Source organism: Sceloporus undulatus, chromosome 5, assembly GCF_019175285.1.
Source record: "Sceloporus undulatus isolate JIND9_A2432 ecotype Alabama chromosome 5, SceUnd_v1.1, whole genome shotgun sequence".
Lineage (NCBI taxonomy): Eukaryota > Metazoa > Chordata > Lepidosauria > Squamata > Phrynosomatidae > Sceloporus > Sceloporus undulatus.
Genome location: NC_056526.1, coordinates 12,506,909 through 12,527,655, shown reverse-complemented (window position 1 = coordinate 12,527,655; position 20,747 = coordinate 12,506,909). Strand labels below are relative to the sequence as shown.

General features: G+C 41.8%; 1 protein-coding gene across 6 annotated transcripts in view; it reads left to right on the top strand.

Annotated features, from left to right (window-relative positions):
* SOX5 (SRY-box transcription factor 5) overlaps positions 1-20,747 on the top strand; it is a 537,054-nt gene that overhangs the window by 318,944 nt on the left and 197,363 nt on the right. The window lies entirely within an intron of this gene.

Sequence of the window (20,747 nt, the reverse complement as noted above, 5' to 3'; positions counted from 1 at the left end):
TAGACAGCTGCTTAGTGTCACAATAGAGTCTTCAAGATTTCCTGCAAAATTTGGAGCAAAAAGTGAGTTTTGAAAATCTTATTTATTTATTTATTATATTTATTTGTAACCTGTTCTTTTCCCAGGACTGGGACTCAGAGTGGCTTCACAGCATTAAAAACAGTACAGTTAAAAACATAATTTAAGCAGGGATAGGAGAGATTCAGTGCAGAACTGGCCTTTCCTCATGATGACACTCCACACTCAAATTGTGGATTTGGCCCTGTGTCATATAGACAGGTTGTGGTACAGGCAGAAGGGAACTGGTGTAATTGGACTGTGTAGAAATACCCTGAGTCACATGTTGAGTAGAACCATTGGAAGCAACTCAATTTAATCGTTACTAAATTTAATCCCATGGAGCTCCATGAGTCTACCACATGTATGACTAAGTCTAGATTCAACCCATTATGTACAGTGCAAGTCTGAAATCTAATGTTCTTATAGAAAGAGTGTCTTGAGTTTCATAGGTTGCTTTCATTACATGTATCGCTTTTGCTAATGAGGACGGGTGAGTCTTTCCTTTGTAACCTTAATGTCCGTGCACTTCCTAGAAAAATATGATGAATATATTCTCATGTTTTCTGTTACGACAGTTTTCTTACAATTCTAATATATCTTATGTAGTTGTGAAGGGATGGAGAATTAGTTGTAAAAGTTTAGCAAACAGAGTTTTGTAAAATTAAAGAAGTCCCGTAGCAGGAGCTCAAAACTCTAGATCCTTAAACATATCCATCCATTTCAAGCACCTTGTTTTACATAACAGTGGGAGTGACATTTTTATACTTTTTTAATATATTAGAACAACATGGGCATATAGAAAGGTTAGACTCAAGGGATGTAATCTTGTGCATATGCATGCAGCAGCAGTTAGGCCTTTACATGTGTATTTCCAGTCATGCAACTACTAGGACCACTATATACTGGGAGCGGTGGGTGCTATGGTCATTCAAACATTGTTTTTTTAAGTGGAGCAATGTGAATAACCTCCCCACACATTCCAGTTTTGTTGTTCACATTATTATTATTATTAAATGGGACCGCATCAATGTGCATCTCTTCAAGTTCAGTTGCTCACACATGCAAGCACTTGAATTAACATGGAGTTGACTATGTGAGTGTATTTGAAACGTATTGAAGGCATGCAGAGTTTAATCCTGAATTATCCCAGGTTCATTCACATTGGTTATTCACACTGCCTATGATGCAAATCTTTTTTTAAAAAACTGAGGGGAAAACCCAATATCAATTATCTTGTGGTAAATGGTTTTTTGGGCACACAAACCCCCCCCCCCCCCACACACACACGACTTTATCGATTGCATTCGGGATGCATCTGAACATCCCAGATTATTTTCACATTGTGGACAACCCCTTGATGTAGCCCTCAGTTTCTTTTCTGACCAGTGATTTAACTTTGTTTCTCTGTTTCCTAGTTACTATATCCAGAAACTTACACTAGCAGTTGCATTTTTTTCAGGGTTATACAGCAGTAGTGAGAGAAAACAGACACAATTTTCTAGCTCCAACCAGAACATTTCTTTAGTGCCATAAATTGTGTCTGCATGGGCCAGAATACTCTGGAATCAGCCTGGGCCTGAAGCTTCCCTGAAGTCCCCCCCCCACTTACCTGGGTACTTTGGAATGACACCAGGCATCTGTTCATACAGGAGTCCTGCTGTGCTGTCACTGCCGCCCACACATGTTACTCCTTCTGAGGCCAAAAATGTGGCACCCAGCATTGATCGCATGGCTTGACACCTTGTTCTGGCCTCAGAGGGAATTACTTGTGCCTGTGGCGGTAGGTGGTACCATGGGATGCCTATGCTGCCCAGCATTGCTCCAGAAGTTCTGGATCTTCCAGAGCAAAAGGTAACTTCTTAAAATCCTTGCTAAGAGTGGTATACCACAGATTCGGTGTTGAAGTGGCCATACATCATCTCCAAAGGCTGCCTCCAAAGGCTGGGAACCAAGAAGATGAAAGATCTGGAAACCAGTCCTTAAAGGAGCAACTTAGGAAGCTGGGTGTATTTGGGTATATTTAGCTTGGAGAAGAGAAGACTGACAGGTGACTTGATAGCCATCTTCAAATATCTGAAGGGATGTAATTGAGCGAGCTTGTTTTTCTGCTGCTTCAGAGACCAGAAAATGAGCCAATGCATTCAGATTGCAAGAAAGGAGATTTTTCCTAAACATTAGGAGGAACTTCTTTACTGTGAGAACTGTTTGGTGGTGGAATAGACTGCTTCAGGAGGTCTTAGACTCAGCTTTGAAGGTTTTGAAACAAGATGGGTTTCTTTCAAGAGTGTTCTAGCTGTTCTATTTCTGCATGGTGGTGCTTGGACTAGATAGCCATTGGAGCCAATTTCCAAGATTCTATGATTCTATGAATTACACCAGGAAGATTCCAGCCTACACCACCCCTAAAAGGAATGAAAAAAAGCCTTTGAAATTAGGGGTCCTTTCACACTGCACAGTTATATTACTATGATTCCATTTTAACTGCCATACTATGGTATTCTGGGCTTGTTGTTACTAGAGCAGTGATTCCCAAACTCTAGCCTTCTAGGTATTTTGGACTTCACCTCCCAGAACCCCAGACCAGCTGCCAAGATGACTGAAGCTTCTGGGAGCTGAAGTCCAAAACACCTAGAGGACCAGAGTTTGGGAATCACTGCGACTAGAGCATTCTGGCTGAGAATTCGAAATGACCCTTCAAAGATATCAGATCCCAGAATACCATAGACAATTAAAGTAGAATCATAGCACTATAATTTCATTGTGTGAAAGGATGCCTGGTTTGTATTTGGGATGAAACAGAGCCCATACAGTACAGAGGAATTTAAACAAGTAGAATTGTCCTATAATCATTTTTGCAACATGTCCTTTTTAAACCTTCCTTAACAGAGGGCTATAACATGCCTGGACACCTTGTCTTTTATCTGGAAGTATTTTGACTATTTCTGATTTTTTTTTTATCATCAGTTTATTGATAAACATCACGTCTTGTATTAATGTTGATTTTTGGGTGCATGAAATCAAATTTCTTTCTGCCTGTATTAACTGACAGGACCCACTATCCTGCTCGCTGGTATTAGCTAGGATCAACAAAGCTATCTGTTTCTAGTCTATGTCATTTTACATAGTTTTATACATAATACCATTTCATCTTGACTTAAAGGGAATGTCATCTCAAAATACATACTAAAATGCATGTTTTGATACATTCATGCTACTGGGAATTGCATCCTGGTATTTGGAGATGCATGAAATCTGGCAGATTGCCAAATTTCTATTCTCACTTTGCCAAGAAGGATGTGAATTTGTTTGCTTCCTTTTCCCTCAAAAGAGATTTGTAAAGCTCAGACTCCTCAAATTTAGCTGTAGTGCAGTAGAAGGGAACCTCTGGACTGTGGGTGAACCCAATCTTAACCATGGAGGATCCAAAAGGTGCCACATCTGCTCCTCCCAAATAAAGAGGAATGCTGGTATTATCTCCAGTAAGGACTTTATCCCATGAGACTAGAAAAGTGGAATTAAGAGCATGATGGTAGTATCTGTGGGAGTAATTTATCACATGATGCTATCTCTGTCTAGTAGCTGTTCTATAGTCCATCCATTGTTGGAGCTCTCCTTCTCATTGAGGGGCCAAACCGAGCTTCTTGTTTTCCCTCCTAAGCCCACCCTTCACTACTCCTTTTCTATTTCTGTCAATAACATTTCTATCCAGCCGGTCCAGGAAGCCCGTAGACTCGGTTTCATCTTTGACTCCTCTTTGTCATTTATCCCACAGATTCAGACTACAGCCAAAGTCTGTAGATTTTTTCTCTATAATATCGCCAAAATCCGTCCATATCTCTCAGCTTCTACCGCAAAAACACTGGTCCATGCCCTAGTGGTCTCACGACTAGACTACTGTAACCTCCTCCTGGCAGGGCTTCCTCTCTCTCACCTCCACCCATTAATTTCTGTTCAGCATTCAGCTGCACGTATTATTTCACTCGCTCGCCGTTATGATCATGTCTCCCCTCTGTTGTCTTCCCTTCACTGGCTCCCTCTTCCTTTCCGCATCAGGTACAAACTTTTGTTACTGACCTTCAAAGCTCTGCATGGGCTGGCCCCTCTTTATTTAACTGATCTTCTCTCTTCCTACATCCCTACTCGCACTCTCCGCTCTGGTAGCCAAAATCTCCTCTCTCAGCCCAGGATCTTCTCTGCCCCATCCCGGATCCGTCCCTTCTCTCTAGCTGCCCCTCATTCCTGGAACCTTCTTCCTCCGCATGCACGGCTCATCACTTCCCTAACCAGCTTTAAGACAGAGCTGAAAACCATGTTGTTTAGGGAAGCGTTCTCAGGGAATTTGTGATTGTTATCTGGCTGTCTGACAATAGTTGATGTGATGTGATTTGTTTGATATTTGATGTTTTTAATCTGTTTTTTCCTTTCTAGATGGTAATTTTATCTATTCCTCTTTTAATTGTTATTATCTTAGAATGTACGCCTTGGGCAGGCTTTTATCTACTCCTAATTTTACCAACTTTGTACAGCGCTGTGTATAATTACAGCGCTATAGAAATAAAGTTTAATAATAATAATAATAAATAATAATCAATGCCTCCCAGTTGTGCTGCTTTTCCACTGTTGATGCACCTGTAATAAGTTCCTCCCAAATCAGTCATGTGGTGTGAGTGGACATAATTCTGCTGCTCTCCTCCTTGCTATTCCCAAGTCAGCTGCTTTCTTCCCCCTCAATTTCTTTCTTTTCTTTTACTTAATGGATTGCTATGATCATGCAATTGTGCTAAAACTAAAGGCATAGAGTAAGGAGAAGGGGCTATAGGTGCTGGTGGTGTGGAAAACAGAGGCCAGGACAGAAGCAGCACCATGGCAATTTGGAAAGGATGAGGAATGATAACTATCCCCAACCCACTACGTTTGTATTTCCTAAACTAACACAGTTGTAGTGCTTTAGGAGCTTGTTGAGATAAAACTCTTAGTTTGATTGGATTACAAAAGGCGCAAGAAGAGGCCCTTCATGTAGAGTTCCTTCACCCAGTGGGGCCCCTTTTTCATCAAAATGTTATGTGCATATCCATGGGTACAAGTGTTCAACCCCCCTCCCACTCTAGCCACTTGTGCAAACATTGGGAAATGTTTCCCTTGCTTTGAATATTAGCAGTGGAGTTAGCATGGGTAGCAGAGCATATCAAGTGTGGTAGTGGGGCTTGTCCCTGCAATCATATACTACCTTCCTCATAAATTCTTTTGGGTTGCATCCGCAATGCAGAAATAATCCAAGTTGACAGCACTTTAACTGCCATGGCTCAATGCTATGGATTTATGGGAATGGTAGTTTGTTGTGGCACCAGAGCTCTCTGGCAAAGAAGGCTAAATGTCTTACAAAACTACAATTTCCAGAATTCCACAGCACTGAGCCATGGCTATTAAAATGGTGTCAGACTGGATTATTTTTCCAGTGTGGATGCAATGTTCAGGTATCTTTGATTGGCTGGAATTTACCGTGTGAGAAATTAAACAATAGAGCATGACACTGAAGCCTCAGGCAAACAGGGGAAATAGTGACAGGAGACAGGATCACTGAGGTGAACATTTGTTCCCAGGCAATGTTTCTGAGAAATAAAAGAAGCTTACAATGAAGAAACAGGAAGGGATTTTGGTGTAGCTCTGATCAGAAATTGCTATCTTGTGCATTCTAGACAAGACAGCTTCTTCTCCATACCAATCCATTCTTGCTACTTTTTTCCCCAGCTTAGAAGACTGACCAATTTTGAAGATGTTATTCAAGAAAACCAGGCCTGATTTTGCATCATGCATTTGGATGGTTAAAATGCAGGAACAAACACAACTGTGGATATTTATTTATTTGGAAACAACAAAAGATCCTACTCACTGGATCCAATTTTCTGTAGAGCCTGCTATAGTCATACTACTTCTGAATGAATTGTTGTACAAGGAGGGGGAGACTTCCGTTGATAGATTTCACTAAAAACATTTTTAACAACAGCAAAAAAATCCCAGAGACAAGCTTGATGATTTATGCCTCCCCTGCCCACCTCCCTCCCCCAAGCATAATAATTTTACTAAGTCTTATTCATTCCAAGCAATTGTCAGACGGCTTTTTTTTCTTCTTCTGTTAATTTTCCATTCCATGAAGGCTTTGATTTAACCCCTTCCACAAGTGTCATCCCCAAGTTTAGAAATTCTATAATGTGGTGATATAATGTCTCTCTGTGGGCATGCCTCCGTGTGTTTCCATACAAAGCTTTGTGTGCATTCAGAAGTAAGTCCCACAGAGTTCAGTGGGCCAAAAGGAGTGAGAAAAGTGCAACAAGTGGGGGGCACATATGGCTATCAAGATCCTGTTTTATAGCCCCAAAGCCTGCAAACAGATGCTCAGTTTAAGCTGCATTTTTCATGTAGACATATATTTGAAAATCCCAGATAAAACAGGGTAAGAAACAATATAGATAGGCCCTAAGAAATTAAGAACAGCCTTGCAGATCAAACTAAAGGACAATCTAGTCCCTGCATTCTGCTTGCCTCTGGAAAGTCTACAAACTTCCTAGCTTCTGTTATTGAAAGTTATTGAGAGTAAACCCCAGGATATGGTTTCCATAGAATTGCCATAAGTTGGAAATGACTTGAAGGCATGCGACAACAACAAAGTTGTTATTATTGTTGTTTATTAAAGTATTATAATGTATCCTTTGCATGAAGAAAATGGTCCAAAGTTTCTTCTTGTTGTTTATTATTCTTTCATTATTTATTTAAATTCTTATTTCATGTTCAGTATAAAAATATCTCAGGGCAGGGTAGAGACTGCAAAACAATATAAAACAAAATTTGAGAAGTGTCAAGATAATTTTTAAGCGTATAAAACTGTGTGCACAGCCTCATCAGACCATGATCCCTAGATCCGAAAGGTTTTTGATGTGGTGCCAAGTCTTAACATGGCATCAAAGATAAAGCAAATGTCAGTGCCAACTGGGCATCCAAGGAGAGAGCATTCCACAGACAGGAATTCCTTGAACTCTTTTGCATTCTGAAGGATGCTGGATTGAGGGCAGAGACTGCAAAATTATTTCAGGTATTGCTCATATAGCACCACAGCAGCTATAGAAATGCAGACACAGGATATATAAAGAATTGTATTTGTGGATTATTCTCAGTGTCTCACTCTCTGCTGTGGTAGAAATTTGGAGACTGAAGAGAAATTTCCTTAGGGGCAGAGTACTTGTTTAGTGGGGCAAAAACTCAGCCTGCCCCCCAATAGTTACACTTGAAAGCACAGATGGAAAGGTTAATGGCTGAAGCAGTATAGAAGGGTATGGAGATTCTATAGCATTGAGCCAAGGCTGTTAAAGTGGTGTCAAACTGTATTAATTCTGCAGTGTAGATGCAGCCGAAGTCTCTTTTAATTGTGAGATCTGCAATCTTTCAAAGTATAGTGTGCGTTTCTCCCATCTAGTCCTTATGTTGCACTGTGGTCCATGTGATTGGCTTTAGATGAGCTTGAAGAGTTGGCTCCCATATTTCTCTTTCTAAGGGATGGGAAGAGAGGAAAGATAAAGAAAAGGGGGGAGTGTTCTTAAGAATGCCTTTTTATTTTATTTTATTTATTGCAACCATGTGCTTGTACATATGGAAAAGCGCAGCATGAAGCCCAGGGAGCCAAAAGGAAGAAAGAAAAGCATCCTTGTCCATTGAACTGACCTACTGAGGGGAACATTAGTACACCATATGATCACCGTCTCATCTGTGTAGAGAATGTGGAGTCATGAGCACTTTTCTTTGGCAGCCAAAAGAAGAGAGAGAGTGAGAAAAGGCAGCTTTTGCTTTGGGAAGGTTAAAAAAAAAGGAAAAGGAAAGAAAGATGGGAAAAAAATGATTCAAGCAAGATAACAATAAATTTTTTTACTGCTGGCTGGTGGAGGTGTTTAGGATGTGTTTTCTTTATATCTCCGTCCGCCCCTAATTGACGATGCTTTAAAATTGAATGACTAGCAGTCAAAACGTGTTTGCTTCAAGCTGAGAAGAAAAATGCCGGTGTCTGTGCTTCCAAACTGATTGCGCTTTGTACACAACTGACAGCCGCAGTCACTTTGAGTGACTGATAAGTGGGGAGCTTTGCCACTTATCAAGGAATGTGCGCTGAAAAAGAAAAAAGGACTCTGAGCCATTCAGATGCGTTGGCATGTTCAAAATAACATCTCACATCAGTCAGACTCACAAGGCACTGGGAGACGTTTCAAAATAAACTTTGGATCCATCTATCTTGCTATCTGGAGGCAAAGATTCAATTTAACAGACAAATCACCCGTGTAGTATCGCAGTGTTTCCCAAAAAGGAGAACATCATTATAATGCTCGTGGCTTTTTTGAAAAATACAATAGCTGGAATTTCTACAATGTTGGCTGGGCCTTCCCTTGGTCAAGGGCTATCCGTCTCCCAATTTTAATGGGGAAATTCATTTCTCCACTTTGTAGGGAGCTGCAACCCAATGGGAAGAGCCAGGGTGGTGTAGTAGTTTGAGCATGGACTATGACTCTGGAGACCAGGGTTCAAAACCCAGATTGGCCATGAAAACTTAGGCAAGTCAATGCTCTCAGTCTCAGAGAATGGTAATGGCAAACACCCTTTGATTAAATATGCCCAGAAAACCCTATGCTAAGCCTGCCTTAGGTTTGTCATAAGTTGGAAATGACTTGAAGGCACATATTTGTGCATACTTTCCCAAAGGTATTTATTCTGCCCCCCCCCTCAATAATTAATTAATCAATTGTTGATTTATACAGTGGGCCTTTGGAATCCGCTGGTGTTTGGATCCCCCATGGATACCAAAATCCATGGATGGTCATGTCCCATTATATAGTATGGGTAGTAAAAATAGTGTCTCTTGTATAAAATAGCAAAATGAAGACTAAAATGGCCTTGAATCAAGAATAAAGTGGCCTTGAATATAGATAAAGTGGGGAATGCTGCTACTTACAATGCTTTATTCTCTTACTTTCCAGCTGTTAGTTTGGGCAGCAATTTTGATTTCTCCCATTGCCAACAAAATGCAAGGAAAAGCTCTGGCAGAGTGACTCACCGGAAATGTATTGGTACCACCTACTGAGTCATCAGTACTATTGACTGCATCATTATGGGTTTCCCCTTACACACCATTCCTCTAAAGATGGGCAGTGCCCATTGCTGCTGTTTTTATGAGGCATAATTGAATCACCAGTTAGGGAGGTGAAATGTGAAGTCTGCATGGTGATTAATTGGAACAGTGTGATGGTTAGGTTCCTTTTTCCTGCTTGTTGGGCTGATTTTTATTGCACATTTGGCAGATTTGTCTGACATCCTTTACATTTTGCTATGACAGTAGCAATAAAGAAGTAAAATGGAATGGGCTGACCATCAGGAATCAGAGAAAGGAGGAGCATACTTGAATCTCAAAGTGGAGAAAATGCTAGAAATAGTAGTTTAATTGTTGCCTGAAAGGGGTTAGCTTGTCCTTTCATTGTTGTTTTTTCAACTGAATTAGTGTTTTCTTGATGCAAGTACAGTCGGTCCTCCGTATCAACAGATTTCTTATCCACAACAATTTCTAGGCAGAAAATATTTGTGTGTGTGTGTGTTATGAGTTATATATTATAGGAATATTTCTATCTACATAAAATGCTGCAATAGTCCCTCATGTGGATTATGTGCACAATATAGTGGGCCCTTGGTATCCTCTGGGGTTTGGTTCAAGGACTCCCCATGGATACCCAAATCTGTGGATAATGAAGTCCCATTATATACAATAATGTAGTAAAATGTCCCTTATATAAAATGGTAAAATCAAGCTTTCCTTTTTGGAATTTTTAAAAAATATATTTTCAAACCATAAATGGTTGATTCTCTGGATGCGAAATCTGTGCATAGGGAGGGCCTGAACTGTACATCCTGAACTGCAAAGATTTTCATCAATTCAGGATTCTCCTTACCTGACACATATTTCCTGACACTTGAGAAACATGGTTTTTTTTTGACAATTTTCCAAATATTTTGTATTATTATTTCCATCCTTAGTTGGGGGGGGGGGGGACTTGCTCTTATACATTTGGGGGCTTTCTTTGTGGTATTCAGGTGAAAACCACCTAAAATACCACATTGAAAAAAATAATGGGGTGTTTCACAAGCCCCAAAGCAAGGTCCTGATGCTGAATGTGGTCGGCAAACTGGACTTTCCTCACCCCTGATTTAGGTGATTACAGCTGGTAAGAAAAGAGATTCATAAATGGCAAGTGTAACCCATCTCCATGTGTATGGTCTCTTAGAATTGTCTGAATGTCTTACCACATGACCTAGAAGCTACATTCTGAGACATTAAGCTTTATCAGAAGTGGGCAGCTGCAGCAGATCCAGAAGCCTGTTATTTTCCCTTGGGATGCTTCAAGAGCTGCACAAGCTGCCAAAAATGGCAAAGGAGAAATGCAAATGCGCGCGCACACACACACACACACACAACCCCACACCTGGAAGTCCATGGAAGTCCATTACTGGTTCTGAATATATATGTGTATGTGGGCATGGGTGTGTCTATGTGTGCTGGACTATGACTCTGGATACCAGGGTTTGGGTGACCTTGGGCAAGTTACATGTTTTCAGCCTCAGAGGAAAGCAAAGGGAAATCCCCTCTGAACAATTCTTACCAAGATATCCCTATGATAGGTTTGCCTTAGGGTCGTCATAAGTTGGAAATGACTTGAAGGTACCCAACTATCTATCTAGCTATCTAAACATAAAATGATTCAGGGCTCTCTTTACACCCTGTTGAAAAGCACACTTCCACAATTCCAGGTAGGAGAGTTCTTGTTTCTGGGCAGAGTTTGGGGCCTTATGAAGGGTGTGAACAGTTCTAGGGCTACCAAAACAAAACACCCCCCCCCCCCCCCCCCCCAATTCTGGAAGCTACATCCAGATACATGACTACACTTCCCTCACCTCTGTGCTAAACCATTTGTGGGCACGACAGAGCTGAGAGTTAGGAAACTGTTCTGCTATGGGTCCAAATTCTCTACCCTGTAGCCCTCTGTGGATCAGATGGCATCAGTGGATAGAGCCATGCCATCTCTCAGGAGTGTTTTCCTGCATGGCAGGGGGTTGGACTGGATGGCCCTTGTGGTCTCTTCCAACTCTATGATTCTATGCTTCTACGATTCTATGATGTCCATGGCATGGCCATGGCCCCAGACATCCTTGCGTTCTTGTTTGAAGTTCTGTGTGGATCTCCAGACTTGAGAACCTTGCTTTGTTTCTCCTGCCCCTTCCCTGTTTCTGGAAAAGACCGAAGGATCAACACATTCCCAGCCAGGGCTTATAAGCTCTTCAGAGATCACCCAGCTTCTTTATGCCTTCCAATCCTCATGGCTGCAGGGATGTTTCAAAATGAGTCAGTCAAAAATACCGAGTCCAGCAGAAGGGTAGATTGTGAGCCAACCCTGAGACTGTGAAAGGAGAGGAAATATTAGAGCTTTTTAGGCCTTTCAGAATGAATGAGGGCAACGTTTTCTGCCCCTGGACTCTGATTTTGAAACCTCAGTACCATTGTCTGACACAATATGTTATTGCTAAGGTTTTCCCAGAAATGCTAGACTTTTGTATCTTTCCCTGCCTTGTGTTTATGTGCTTAAAACCAGCATTAATGTACTCCTAAGTAATTCTATACAAATCAGTGGGAATACTCCAGAGCAAGTGGGTTGCAGATTGCACCTCAGGGGGAGAGGGAAAATGACCGCCCCATTTCCCATTGTTTGTTGCAGGTTTTTCTTCTCTGTCTATTGTCAGCCTCTCTTTTTGTTGTGCATAGCAGGTGTTTCTTTCAGTACACCAAAGCTGGCAATACAAGGGTTTCCTTTGTGGTGGTTCCTTGGAGACTTTTGATTAAACTCTTCTTTGTGGTAATGATGCCAAGTTGCACACGGAATTTGTGCATACACAAATGCCTTCCATTTCTTCATTCATTCTCGTTGCTCAAGTCTCTTGTTCTCACTTCTCTGTATTATCTTTGTCTTTCGCCAGCTAAATCTAAAAGTAGGCCACATCCTGACCACACGGCCATTTCTCATTGGCTTATTCTTGGTGCTTTTAGCTCTCTCTTTAAACAACAACAACAATTTCTAAAATAAATGTTTAAAAGAAAAAAAACACAAATATTTTAAAAGGGAAGGGTTGTAGGTCAGTGACGGAGTTCCTGCTTTGCATTTAGACAATCTCAGGTTCAGTTCACAGCATTTTCAGAAAGGGTTCAAGAGCTTGACATGCTGGGCAGCTACTGGAGGTCAGCATAGGACCAGTCTACATGAGCCAATTAAATTGGTTTACCTACCAACCTCATCACAATCTATTTACGTGACGCAGGACCAACTCCCCAGTTCGAGTGTGGATTGTCTTCACAATATGAGGCCAGTTCCACACTGAATCCATCATATCTCTGCCTAAAATGGTTTGTAAAAATTCACCTTTTGCTCCAGATTTTCCAGGAAAATCTAGAATTCTGTGGAGTGATGCTGAGCAACTGTCTACACACATGTCCTGCTATGCTACCTGGTCTTTCTATCCTGATGCAAATCACTATATCTGAGGTTAAAACAAGGCAACCAGCCATGTGATTGATGCTGGGTGTCTCATTTCTATCCTCAGAAGGATCCACTCACACAAACGGTGGTGGCACCAGGTGACATGGCAGGATGAGAGTGTAGACAACCACTTGATGCCACTCTGGAGTGTGATGGTAATGGGGGAAATCTGGGGCAGCTTTGAGGACAGAATACTATAGGAGCAGCCTGATGTATTCTGCCTGGTGCAGACAAACCCAAAGACTAGGGCGGGGTACAGACCGCCGCTTTGCGGCGGTCTGCCGCCGCCGTTGGCTAGTCCGTGGGGGAGCCAGAGCCTCCACACGGCGCGGCTCCCCTGTGGACTGAAAAAGAAGCTCCAAAATGGAGCTTCTTTTCGAGTCGCGTTTGCGACGTAGCGAGGCGCCAGGGGCGCACTCGCTACGTCACAAGGGACGCGACGCGTACGGACGCTCAGCGTACGATACGCAAAGATGGCGCCAGCCATGTAGAAGGGCCGGCGCCATCTTGTACGGAGTCCGTACTAGGCCCAGGGGCGTCTATAAGAGACGCCCCTTTTTTAAAATGGGACGTCCTCCGGACATCCCAAATGGCAGTATAGAAAGCCCCTAGGAGTGAACAAAGGACAGTTCTAGGGCTGCATGCATCTCGTGGGGCTGTTTTTGTGAGCTTCAGCCCCACAAGCTGCTCCAGTACATCTGGGGGGGGGGCAAAAAAGGGAGGGGGAAATGCATTGCTTATCCTGGAAGCATTCAGTCATGGAGATTCATCATTTATATGGGTTGAAAAGAGGAAAGGGCAGCACTGTGTAAACAACAACTACAACAACAAAAGGAAACAACTGACTTTTTGAAAGATGTGAACTTCTAGCCATTGCCTGTTTTATTTTTGTAACTTTTGGTAATTGTGCAGTTCATAGAATGTTCCAAGACAGAAAATGGATCTCTAGACTTGTAAAAGTTGCCTGACCTTGTTGTTGCTGCTGCTGCTGCTGCTGCATGCCCTCAAGTCTTTTCTAATTTACAGTAGCCTTGTAGTCAAACTTAGAATGGAGCAAGCTTGTTTTCTGCTGTTCCAGAGACTAGGATACAGAGCAATGGATTCAAGTTACAGGAAAACAGATTCCACCTAAACATTAGGAGGAACTTTCTGACAGCAAGAGCTGTTTGACAGTGGAACACATTCCCTCGGAGTGTGGTGGAATCTCCTTCTTTGGAGGTTTTAAACCAGAGGCTGGGGGGCCATCTGCCAGGGGTGCTTGGTTGTGTGATCCTTCATGGTGAGGGGTTGGACTGGATGACCCCTATGTTCTCTTCCAACTCTATGATTCCTTGATTATAGTAGGATTTTCTTGGCAAGAGTTGTTCAGAGGTGTTTTGCCATGGTCTTCCTCTGAGTGACTTACCCAACATATCCTTATGGATTTCCATGAACAAGTAGGGACTTGATCTGTCATCCCACAGAGTCAAAGTCCAACACTCAAAGTCCAAACACTTATCATACTCTCATGAAATTAGGTAATGTCCTATTATTCCAATGCCTTTCCTATTATTTGATCCAACATGTTCCCTATATAGTGAATGCAGATATTACAGACACCTTGTAGGCTTGAGTCAAAAGGACAGATGTTTGTGAGAGAAAGAGGGAGAGAAAATGTTTATCAGTGTTAAAAGGACATGACCATTCAACAGATATTTTTTCAGATAGATGAGACAGGTGGTGAAAGCTGAAAATATTCACTTGCATATGAATCACTACCCTGGCTTCAGTGATATCATTATTTCACTACACGATCACACATGAACCCTCTAGGATCACACAATTGGCTGGTCAAGGACATACTGTTCTTGTCTCAGTTTGGCTTCATTTCCAGCCTGCATCCTATAGAATCGTGAGATTTGTAGTTTGGTGAATCACAAGAGCTTTTTGACAGATAATTCTAAATATTCTAAACTACAGATTCTCAGGATACCATAGAATACAGTCATGGCAGTTAATGTGGAAGCAAAATACTATAATTCCATAGTGTGGAAGAGAATTTGACCCCATGTAGAGTACTAATTCCCATATAAGTGAATATTTTGATTGGTGAGCTCTTCGTTTCCATATGACAACTATCATAGATATGCCCCTGCCAGTTGAGAATCCAGAGTATTTTTCATACCACTTTCTTTTGTATCACTTAGGTCTCCCCACTCATCTTCTTTCTGGCTGTACTTCCCACAGTGACATTTTTGACACCTCATGTGGTCTAGGGATTTGCCTTTTGGAGAGAAGAGGGGGAAATGGATGCTTATGGAGCTCAAGAAATGTATCAGGGCTCTGCACAGAATTGGCTAGACAGGGAATTTACATGGACCACCTGACCTCCAAATCAGCTTCACGACTTTGTGTCACTTTGAGGAGTTTTGTACGCATGTTTGAATTTGAAAGAGTATTTTTCTTCATGTTGGGACTGTCTCTCCATGGAAATGCCAAAGCCAAGGACAGATAAATGCCTGGTTACAGTAAAACAAGAAAAGAAAATGCTCTGAAATTATCTGTCAGGCTCCATGTTTTTCTGAGCTTTTGCATTAGCAGGGGACGAAGTCACGGTGTGTTGACATGTGCTAATGTGCAGTGACATAATACCTGGAAAGGGGAGACAGCAAAAAAGCACAAACTTATCTGAGTTTTTCACGGGGAAAGAAGGGATTTAACTTTACTGGTTTAAGTGTGTGTGTGTGTGTGTGTGTGTGTGTGTGGTTGTAAAATCAACATATTTACCCATGTTTGATAGAGATAAAGCAAACACAATAATTTTTTTTAGGTCTTGTGAAAAGTGGACCTTAAGATACCAAGCTGATTTCCTAAATCCACCCTCCCTCCTTGTAGAAATAGAGATTAGGGGGAAAAGTTTGGTCCTTATCTTACAGCTTCACAAGGCAATTGAAATGCTTATATGAAGGACACCTCCTTGAACTCCTCCTCATTGGTCTTCACTTAGATTATGAAGGAAAGCTTCAGCTATATAGATTTCCCACAATGCACCAGTCTCTTCATTTTACATATCTTAGTGTGGCTAAAGAACCTTAATCTTTTTATTCTCCTAAACTGTCAATTAAGTTGTAGGAAATTCAATCCCTTACCCTCCCCACCAACTGTGCTTATGGATTTATAATTCAACTGTCAACTCAAATGTATTGCCCTGTGCTGTTCCTCAGCCTGCATAGTATCCTGACTTCTAATTGCCAATAACTTGGATATAAACTTTCTTAATAGAAACAGAGCTAAGTACTGAAATAATACACTTGATAATGAATAATGCATGTGCTTGTTCATTCGAGATTGGTCTTCGCAAAGCCACCTCTCCAATTAGGGTGTGTTAAAGCCTTATCTGCATTGGCTGGTGCTAGTCTGGAACATTATGCTTTGGAACTGACCTCGGATTGGCCATGATGGCAGCTGCCAAATTTGGCATGGTGGCACAGAGATGTCTGCCTGGGCCAACCATGCTGAAACTGCACTGGCAAAGTTTGACTGTCCCTTGTTCCCAGAGCTGCCACATACCTTACCTGCAGGAGCTCTGTGGCCATGGCATCACTAGGAGGGTGCGAGGAGTGCGGAGTGTAATGAGTGACACCCAGAAGAAGAGTGGTGCCCAGTTGGACCCTCTGCCCCCTTCCCAGCTGCTCCAGCTCTATGCTTCCTCTCCAAGGAAAAAACCCAGCACAGAGGAGAAGGAAAAGAAGGCTGCTTTGTCCTGGGATTTTGCTCTGGAGAGGAACCTAGAATGGAGATAAAGAAGGAAGAGGAGGAAAAGCATACACGTGCCCTTGCAGGTTGCTCCATCCCAGGATTCCTCTCCAGGGAAAAAGTCTGGGCAGAGTAGGAGCAAGAAGAGAGGGTGCCAGGCTTTTTTTCCTGGAGAGGAAGCACAGAACAGAGCAGCCTGCAAAGACATGTGCATGCATGCATGCTCTTCCTCCTCCTCCTTCTGCTCTGGCCACACGGTTACTCTCTGGAGATGAAGCTTGGGATGGAAGAGAAAGAGGAGCAGTGCATGCATGCCCTTGCAGGTTGCTCTTGCCCTGGAGGAGGAGGATGAGTGTGCACTGTGGTGAAGCCTGAAGGGCCAGCTTGCCACTGCCACCATCACTGGCCCCTAGCAGCCCACCCCTGCACTGGGTGACACCTGACATGGGGATGCTACTGCCTCCTGGTGTGCTGCTGCTTCTCCAGAAGGTGCGCTCATCCATGCAATCAATGAGAAGAGAGGGTAGAGGTGTTCCCTGGTGAGGGTTTCTGGAAGTCCTGTTATGAGCTTAAGGTGTCCCTCTTCCTATTTCCTCATTGATGGCACAGGTGAGGCCATCCTCTGGAGAAGCAACGTCATGCTCTCAAAACCTTCCTATTCCAGCAGGCATTCCCCGAATAAATATCCTGTGGGCCTCCCTCCTCTTCCGTGGCCATGAGGTTGGGCTATAGGGGCTTTTTATTTGTTATTGTATTTTATGGATTTTTTAATCTGTCTTGCATTGTATGTATTTTAATCTTGTTGTAAGCCGCCCTGATCCCTGGAAGGGCGGGATAAAAATAAAAATTTTATTATTATTTATTATTATGCTGGAAGGTTGTCCATAGAGCTCCTACAGGTAAGAGACATGGCAGCATTGGCTCTGCGGACAGTGCAGGGAAGGTGTATGGTGTAGCAGCTGGCATGTGAACAACTGGCAAACCGAAAGCGGGCCCAATCTAGCTGTTTGCATGCCACAAAACCCTGCACTAACCCAGGACAAAGTTCTGCTAGCCAGGAAAACCCACAGTATCTCACCAAACATCACTGTATGTTGTGGATACTGGCATTGCATTAGGCACGAGGTTTTCCACCTGTGCAGGAAAGGCCTTAGGCTGCCATCTTAGGCAGGAGATCTGGAAAGTGATGAAAGTATAACATTAAAAGGCCGGTGATTTATTTGATTATTGTTGCATTTATCAAGCCACAGAGGGGGAAAGGGGCTGGTATAATATCTTGTCACAATGCCATAAACCTGAGCACCATGTACCTTAATTTGATTTCAGTAGCAGGGGGAAGCATTTGCTGTTATACCTCAGAGAGCAACATTGTAATTAGAGAGTTAGTTAATATCCTTCCTCTTGACACCGAATCCAAATGTCTCTGCACAGTACTGGATCTGGAGATTGAGGTCCAAAACAAACTGCAGAAATAATCCAGTTTGAGACTACTTTAATTGCCCTGGTTCACTGCTAGGGAATATTGAGAACTGTAGTTTTGTGAAACATTTAGCCCTCACTGTCAGAGAGCTCTGATGCCACAATAAGCTACATTTTCCAGGATTACCTAGCACTGAGCGTGGGCAGTTAAATCAGTCTCAAACTTGATTATTTCTGCAGTGTGTTTTGGGCCATAGGTCCCAGTGTTTGACTTTACATACCCTCCAACATATTGCAGAATGAAAACCAGATACACATGTGGCCAAGCAACTGGAGAGAGTAGTCAAAATACTAAAAGTTATTAATTGAGGAAGAGCAAACAAGCTAGGAGAAGATGCAGCAGTTTGCTTTTGCTTTTGTAGAAGGGTATGGGCCAAGAGCAGCCAGTAAGGTCTGTTACAAACCCACTGAAAGGACTGTAATGGTGCAGCCTGGCAAATGTCAGTTGGAATAGTAAGCCACATGAAGGGAACCACTACCAAGAAGACCCCATACCAGCCCAATCACTGGTATAGTTGTAACACAAGTCTAAATCTATCCATGATTTGCCAGGTATCACCACCATTTGTGCCTTCTTTCACCTTTATGCAATTGTTTTTCCTCTTTTTCATTCAGATATTTTCCCCTTCGCTAAAACCATGTTGATGAGGGAAATCTGCAAGTGTACGATTGTGTCTTTGTGCTGTAGGCCCCTTCTGCATATTTATTGTCATGGGTGTGTATTGTAATGTTTCATGGAAGGAAGAACCCAGAAGTGACAATAGATTTTATTGTTGGCATGGAATCTCACCCGTCTGTTGGCTGCCACCACTCATGGTTTTCTGATGAATCTACATGCAAATCTTACACTAATGTGATGTTATTCTTAAAATCTCCTGCTGCTGAAATAATGAAAATTGCCTTCTGAAGTATAACTTTCTAGATAACTTTGTTGGCAAAGTAAGGTGGAGAGAGAAGGGGATAAGCAGCCATTCCTATAATGTAATTCAGTATGGCAAATGAAAATACAAAAGTAAAAAATAGTTCATGGTTGTGTGTGTGTGTGTGTGTGTTTGTGTGTGTGTGTGTGTGCGCGTGCATGTGTGTAAATGTAAGAGAGAGAGAGAGAGAGAGAGAGAGAGAGATTGAGGAGAAATAGTGCATTCAGACTTGTATATGTAACTGTAATTGGGTAACACTGCAAACACCCAGCTAAGTCAAACCAAGGCAGTCTAAAGCTATGTTCAGTACAGTTACCTCCCAACATAAGGTGCTGGAAATTGCTTTGGACAAGACTACCCTCTCCCTGATCCCTGTACCACTATTGTGGCTATGTGTCCTGAATGCGAGAAGTTCCTATCTTCTCTAACCCCGTTTTGATTTTTCTGCAAGCAGAAGAGATTTGTGTCAAATCATAATCCTCTAACCATGCTTCTTTGAGGTACATTTGCACACACTGGCTACATTCCTACATAATGGTTGTGTAGCCTCTCCTAGCTTGTGTGTTCTTCATTAATGTTCAACATTTGCCATTTTGAATGCACTCTGCTTTGGCCTGGCCACATGACACAGTTTTCATCAATGAAATGTTGGAGGGTATGGGAAGATTTCTGCAGATACTGTGGGTGGTTAAAAAGACAAACAAATGAGTCCTAGAACAAATCAAGCCTGAACTCTCCCTGGAAGCCAAGATGACTAAATTGACATTGTTGGACATTGGCCACATTATGAGAAGGCATGAGTCAGTGGAAAAGACAATCATGCTTGAAAAGGTAGAAGGCAGTAGCCCAACCATGTGCCAGATGCATAGATTTAGTCAAGGAGGACATGGCCCTAAGTCTGCAGGAGCCAAGCAAAGTAGCTGAGGGTAAAGTGTCTTGGAAGTGTCTCATTCATAGGATCACTACAAGTCAAGGTTGATTTGAAGGCAGTTAACAACAACAAGAACAACATGGGAAGAGTTGGACCCAGACATCAGGAGGTAGTCCAAATGGAACTGACAAGGTGTTGACTGAACAGAAGCAATCTGTATTGAAACACTTTGTTGGAGATCCCATTTGTATTCTGTCTATCTAGACATCAATAGATCAATCAGCCAGTCAATAGTTAGATAGATAATTTTGTTAACTTTCAAGTCAATCTCACTAAATGTTTTTTTCCTGACTCAGGGATAATAGACACTAAGGATTGGCAGTACTCAGCAAGAAATTTGGCACTAAAATAATTTGCAGCCTGTGGATTACATCATCAGATAATTTGGATTAATCTGTGTGATAGGAACAGAAAGTAAACAGCCAGCAAAAACAAATCTTAAAAAGTGGAAGATTCCCCATTCTGTTGTCACTTAAAATGCCACTATAGAGGAGAAGGAAAACACATATTTGGCATGTTTTGTATACTATAGTTGGGATTTCTTTTTTAAAAAAAATTCATTAAACTTTTTTACTTCTGTGCTCTACTACATGTGTTCAAAATATTGTTATAATGAAATGTTACATTTCATGCTAATTGAAATGCTATATGTGCTTACTCAGAAGCAGCCACTAGTGTGTTCATAAAATTAAACAATGTTTTATTTATTTATTTATTTCATTTGTATCACATGTTTCTCCTGACATGGGACACATGTCTGCTGCTAGCATTTATTAAAACAAGATACATCTAAAAACCTAATTCTAAAAAATGGTCAAAAGCATGCAATTAAATAAACAAATTTATTAAAGCACCAGTACTTTAAAGTGGCATAAATTAATTTCAAAATAACAGTAAAAATAAAAGTACAGTGTACATACCCCATTAAAAAGCCCTTTGTCATAGCCAGTTACACATAAAATTTCTGTGGAGATAAAAAGGTCTTTACTTCAAGGAGAAGGAATAATATAT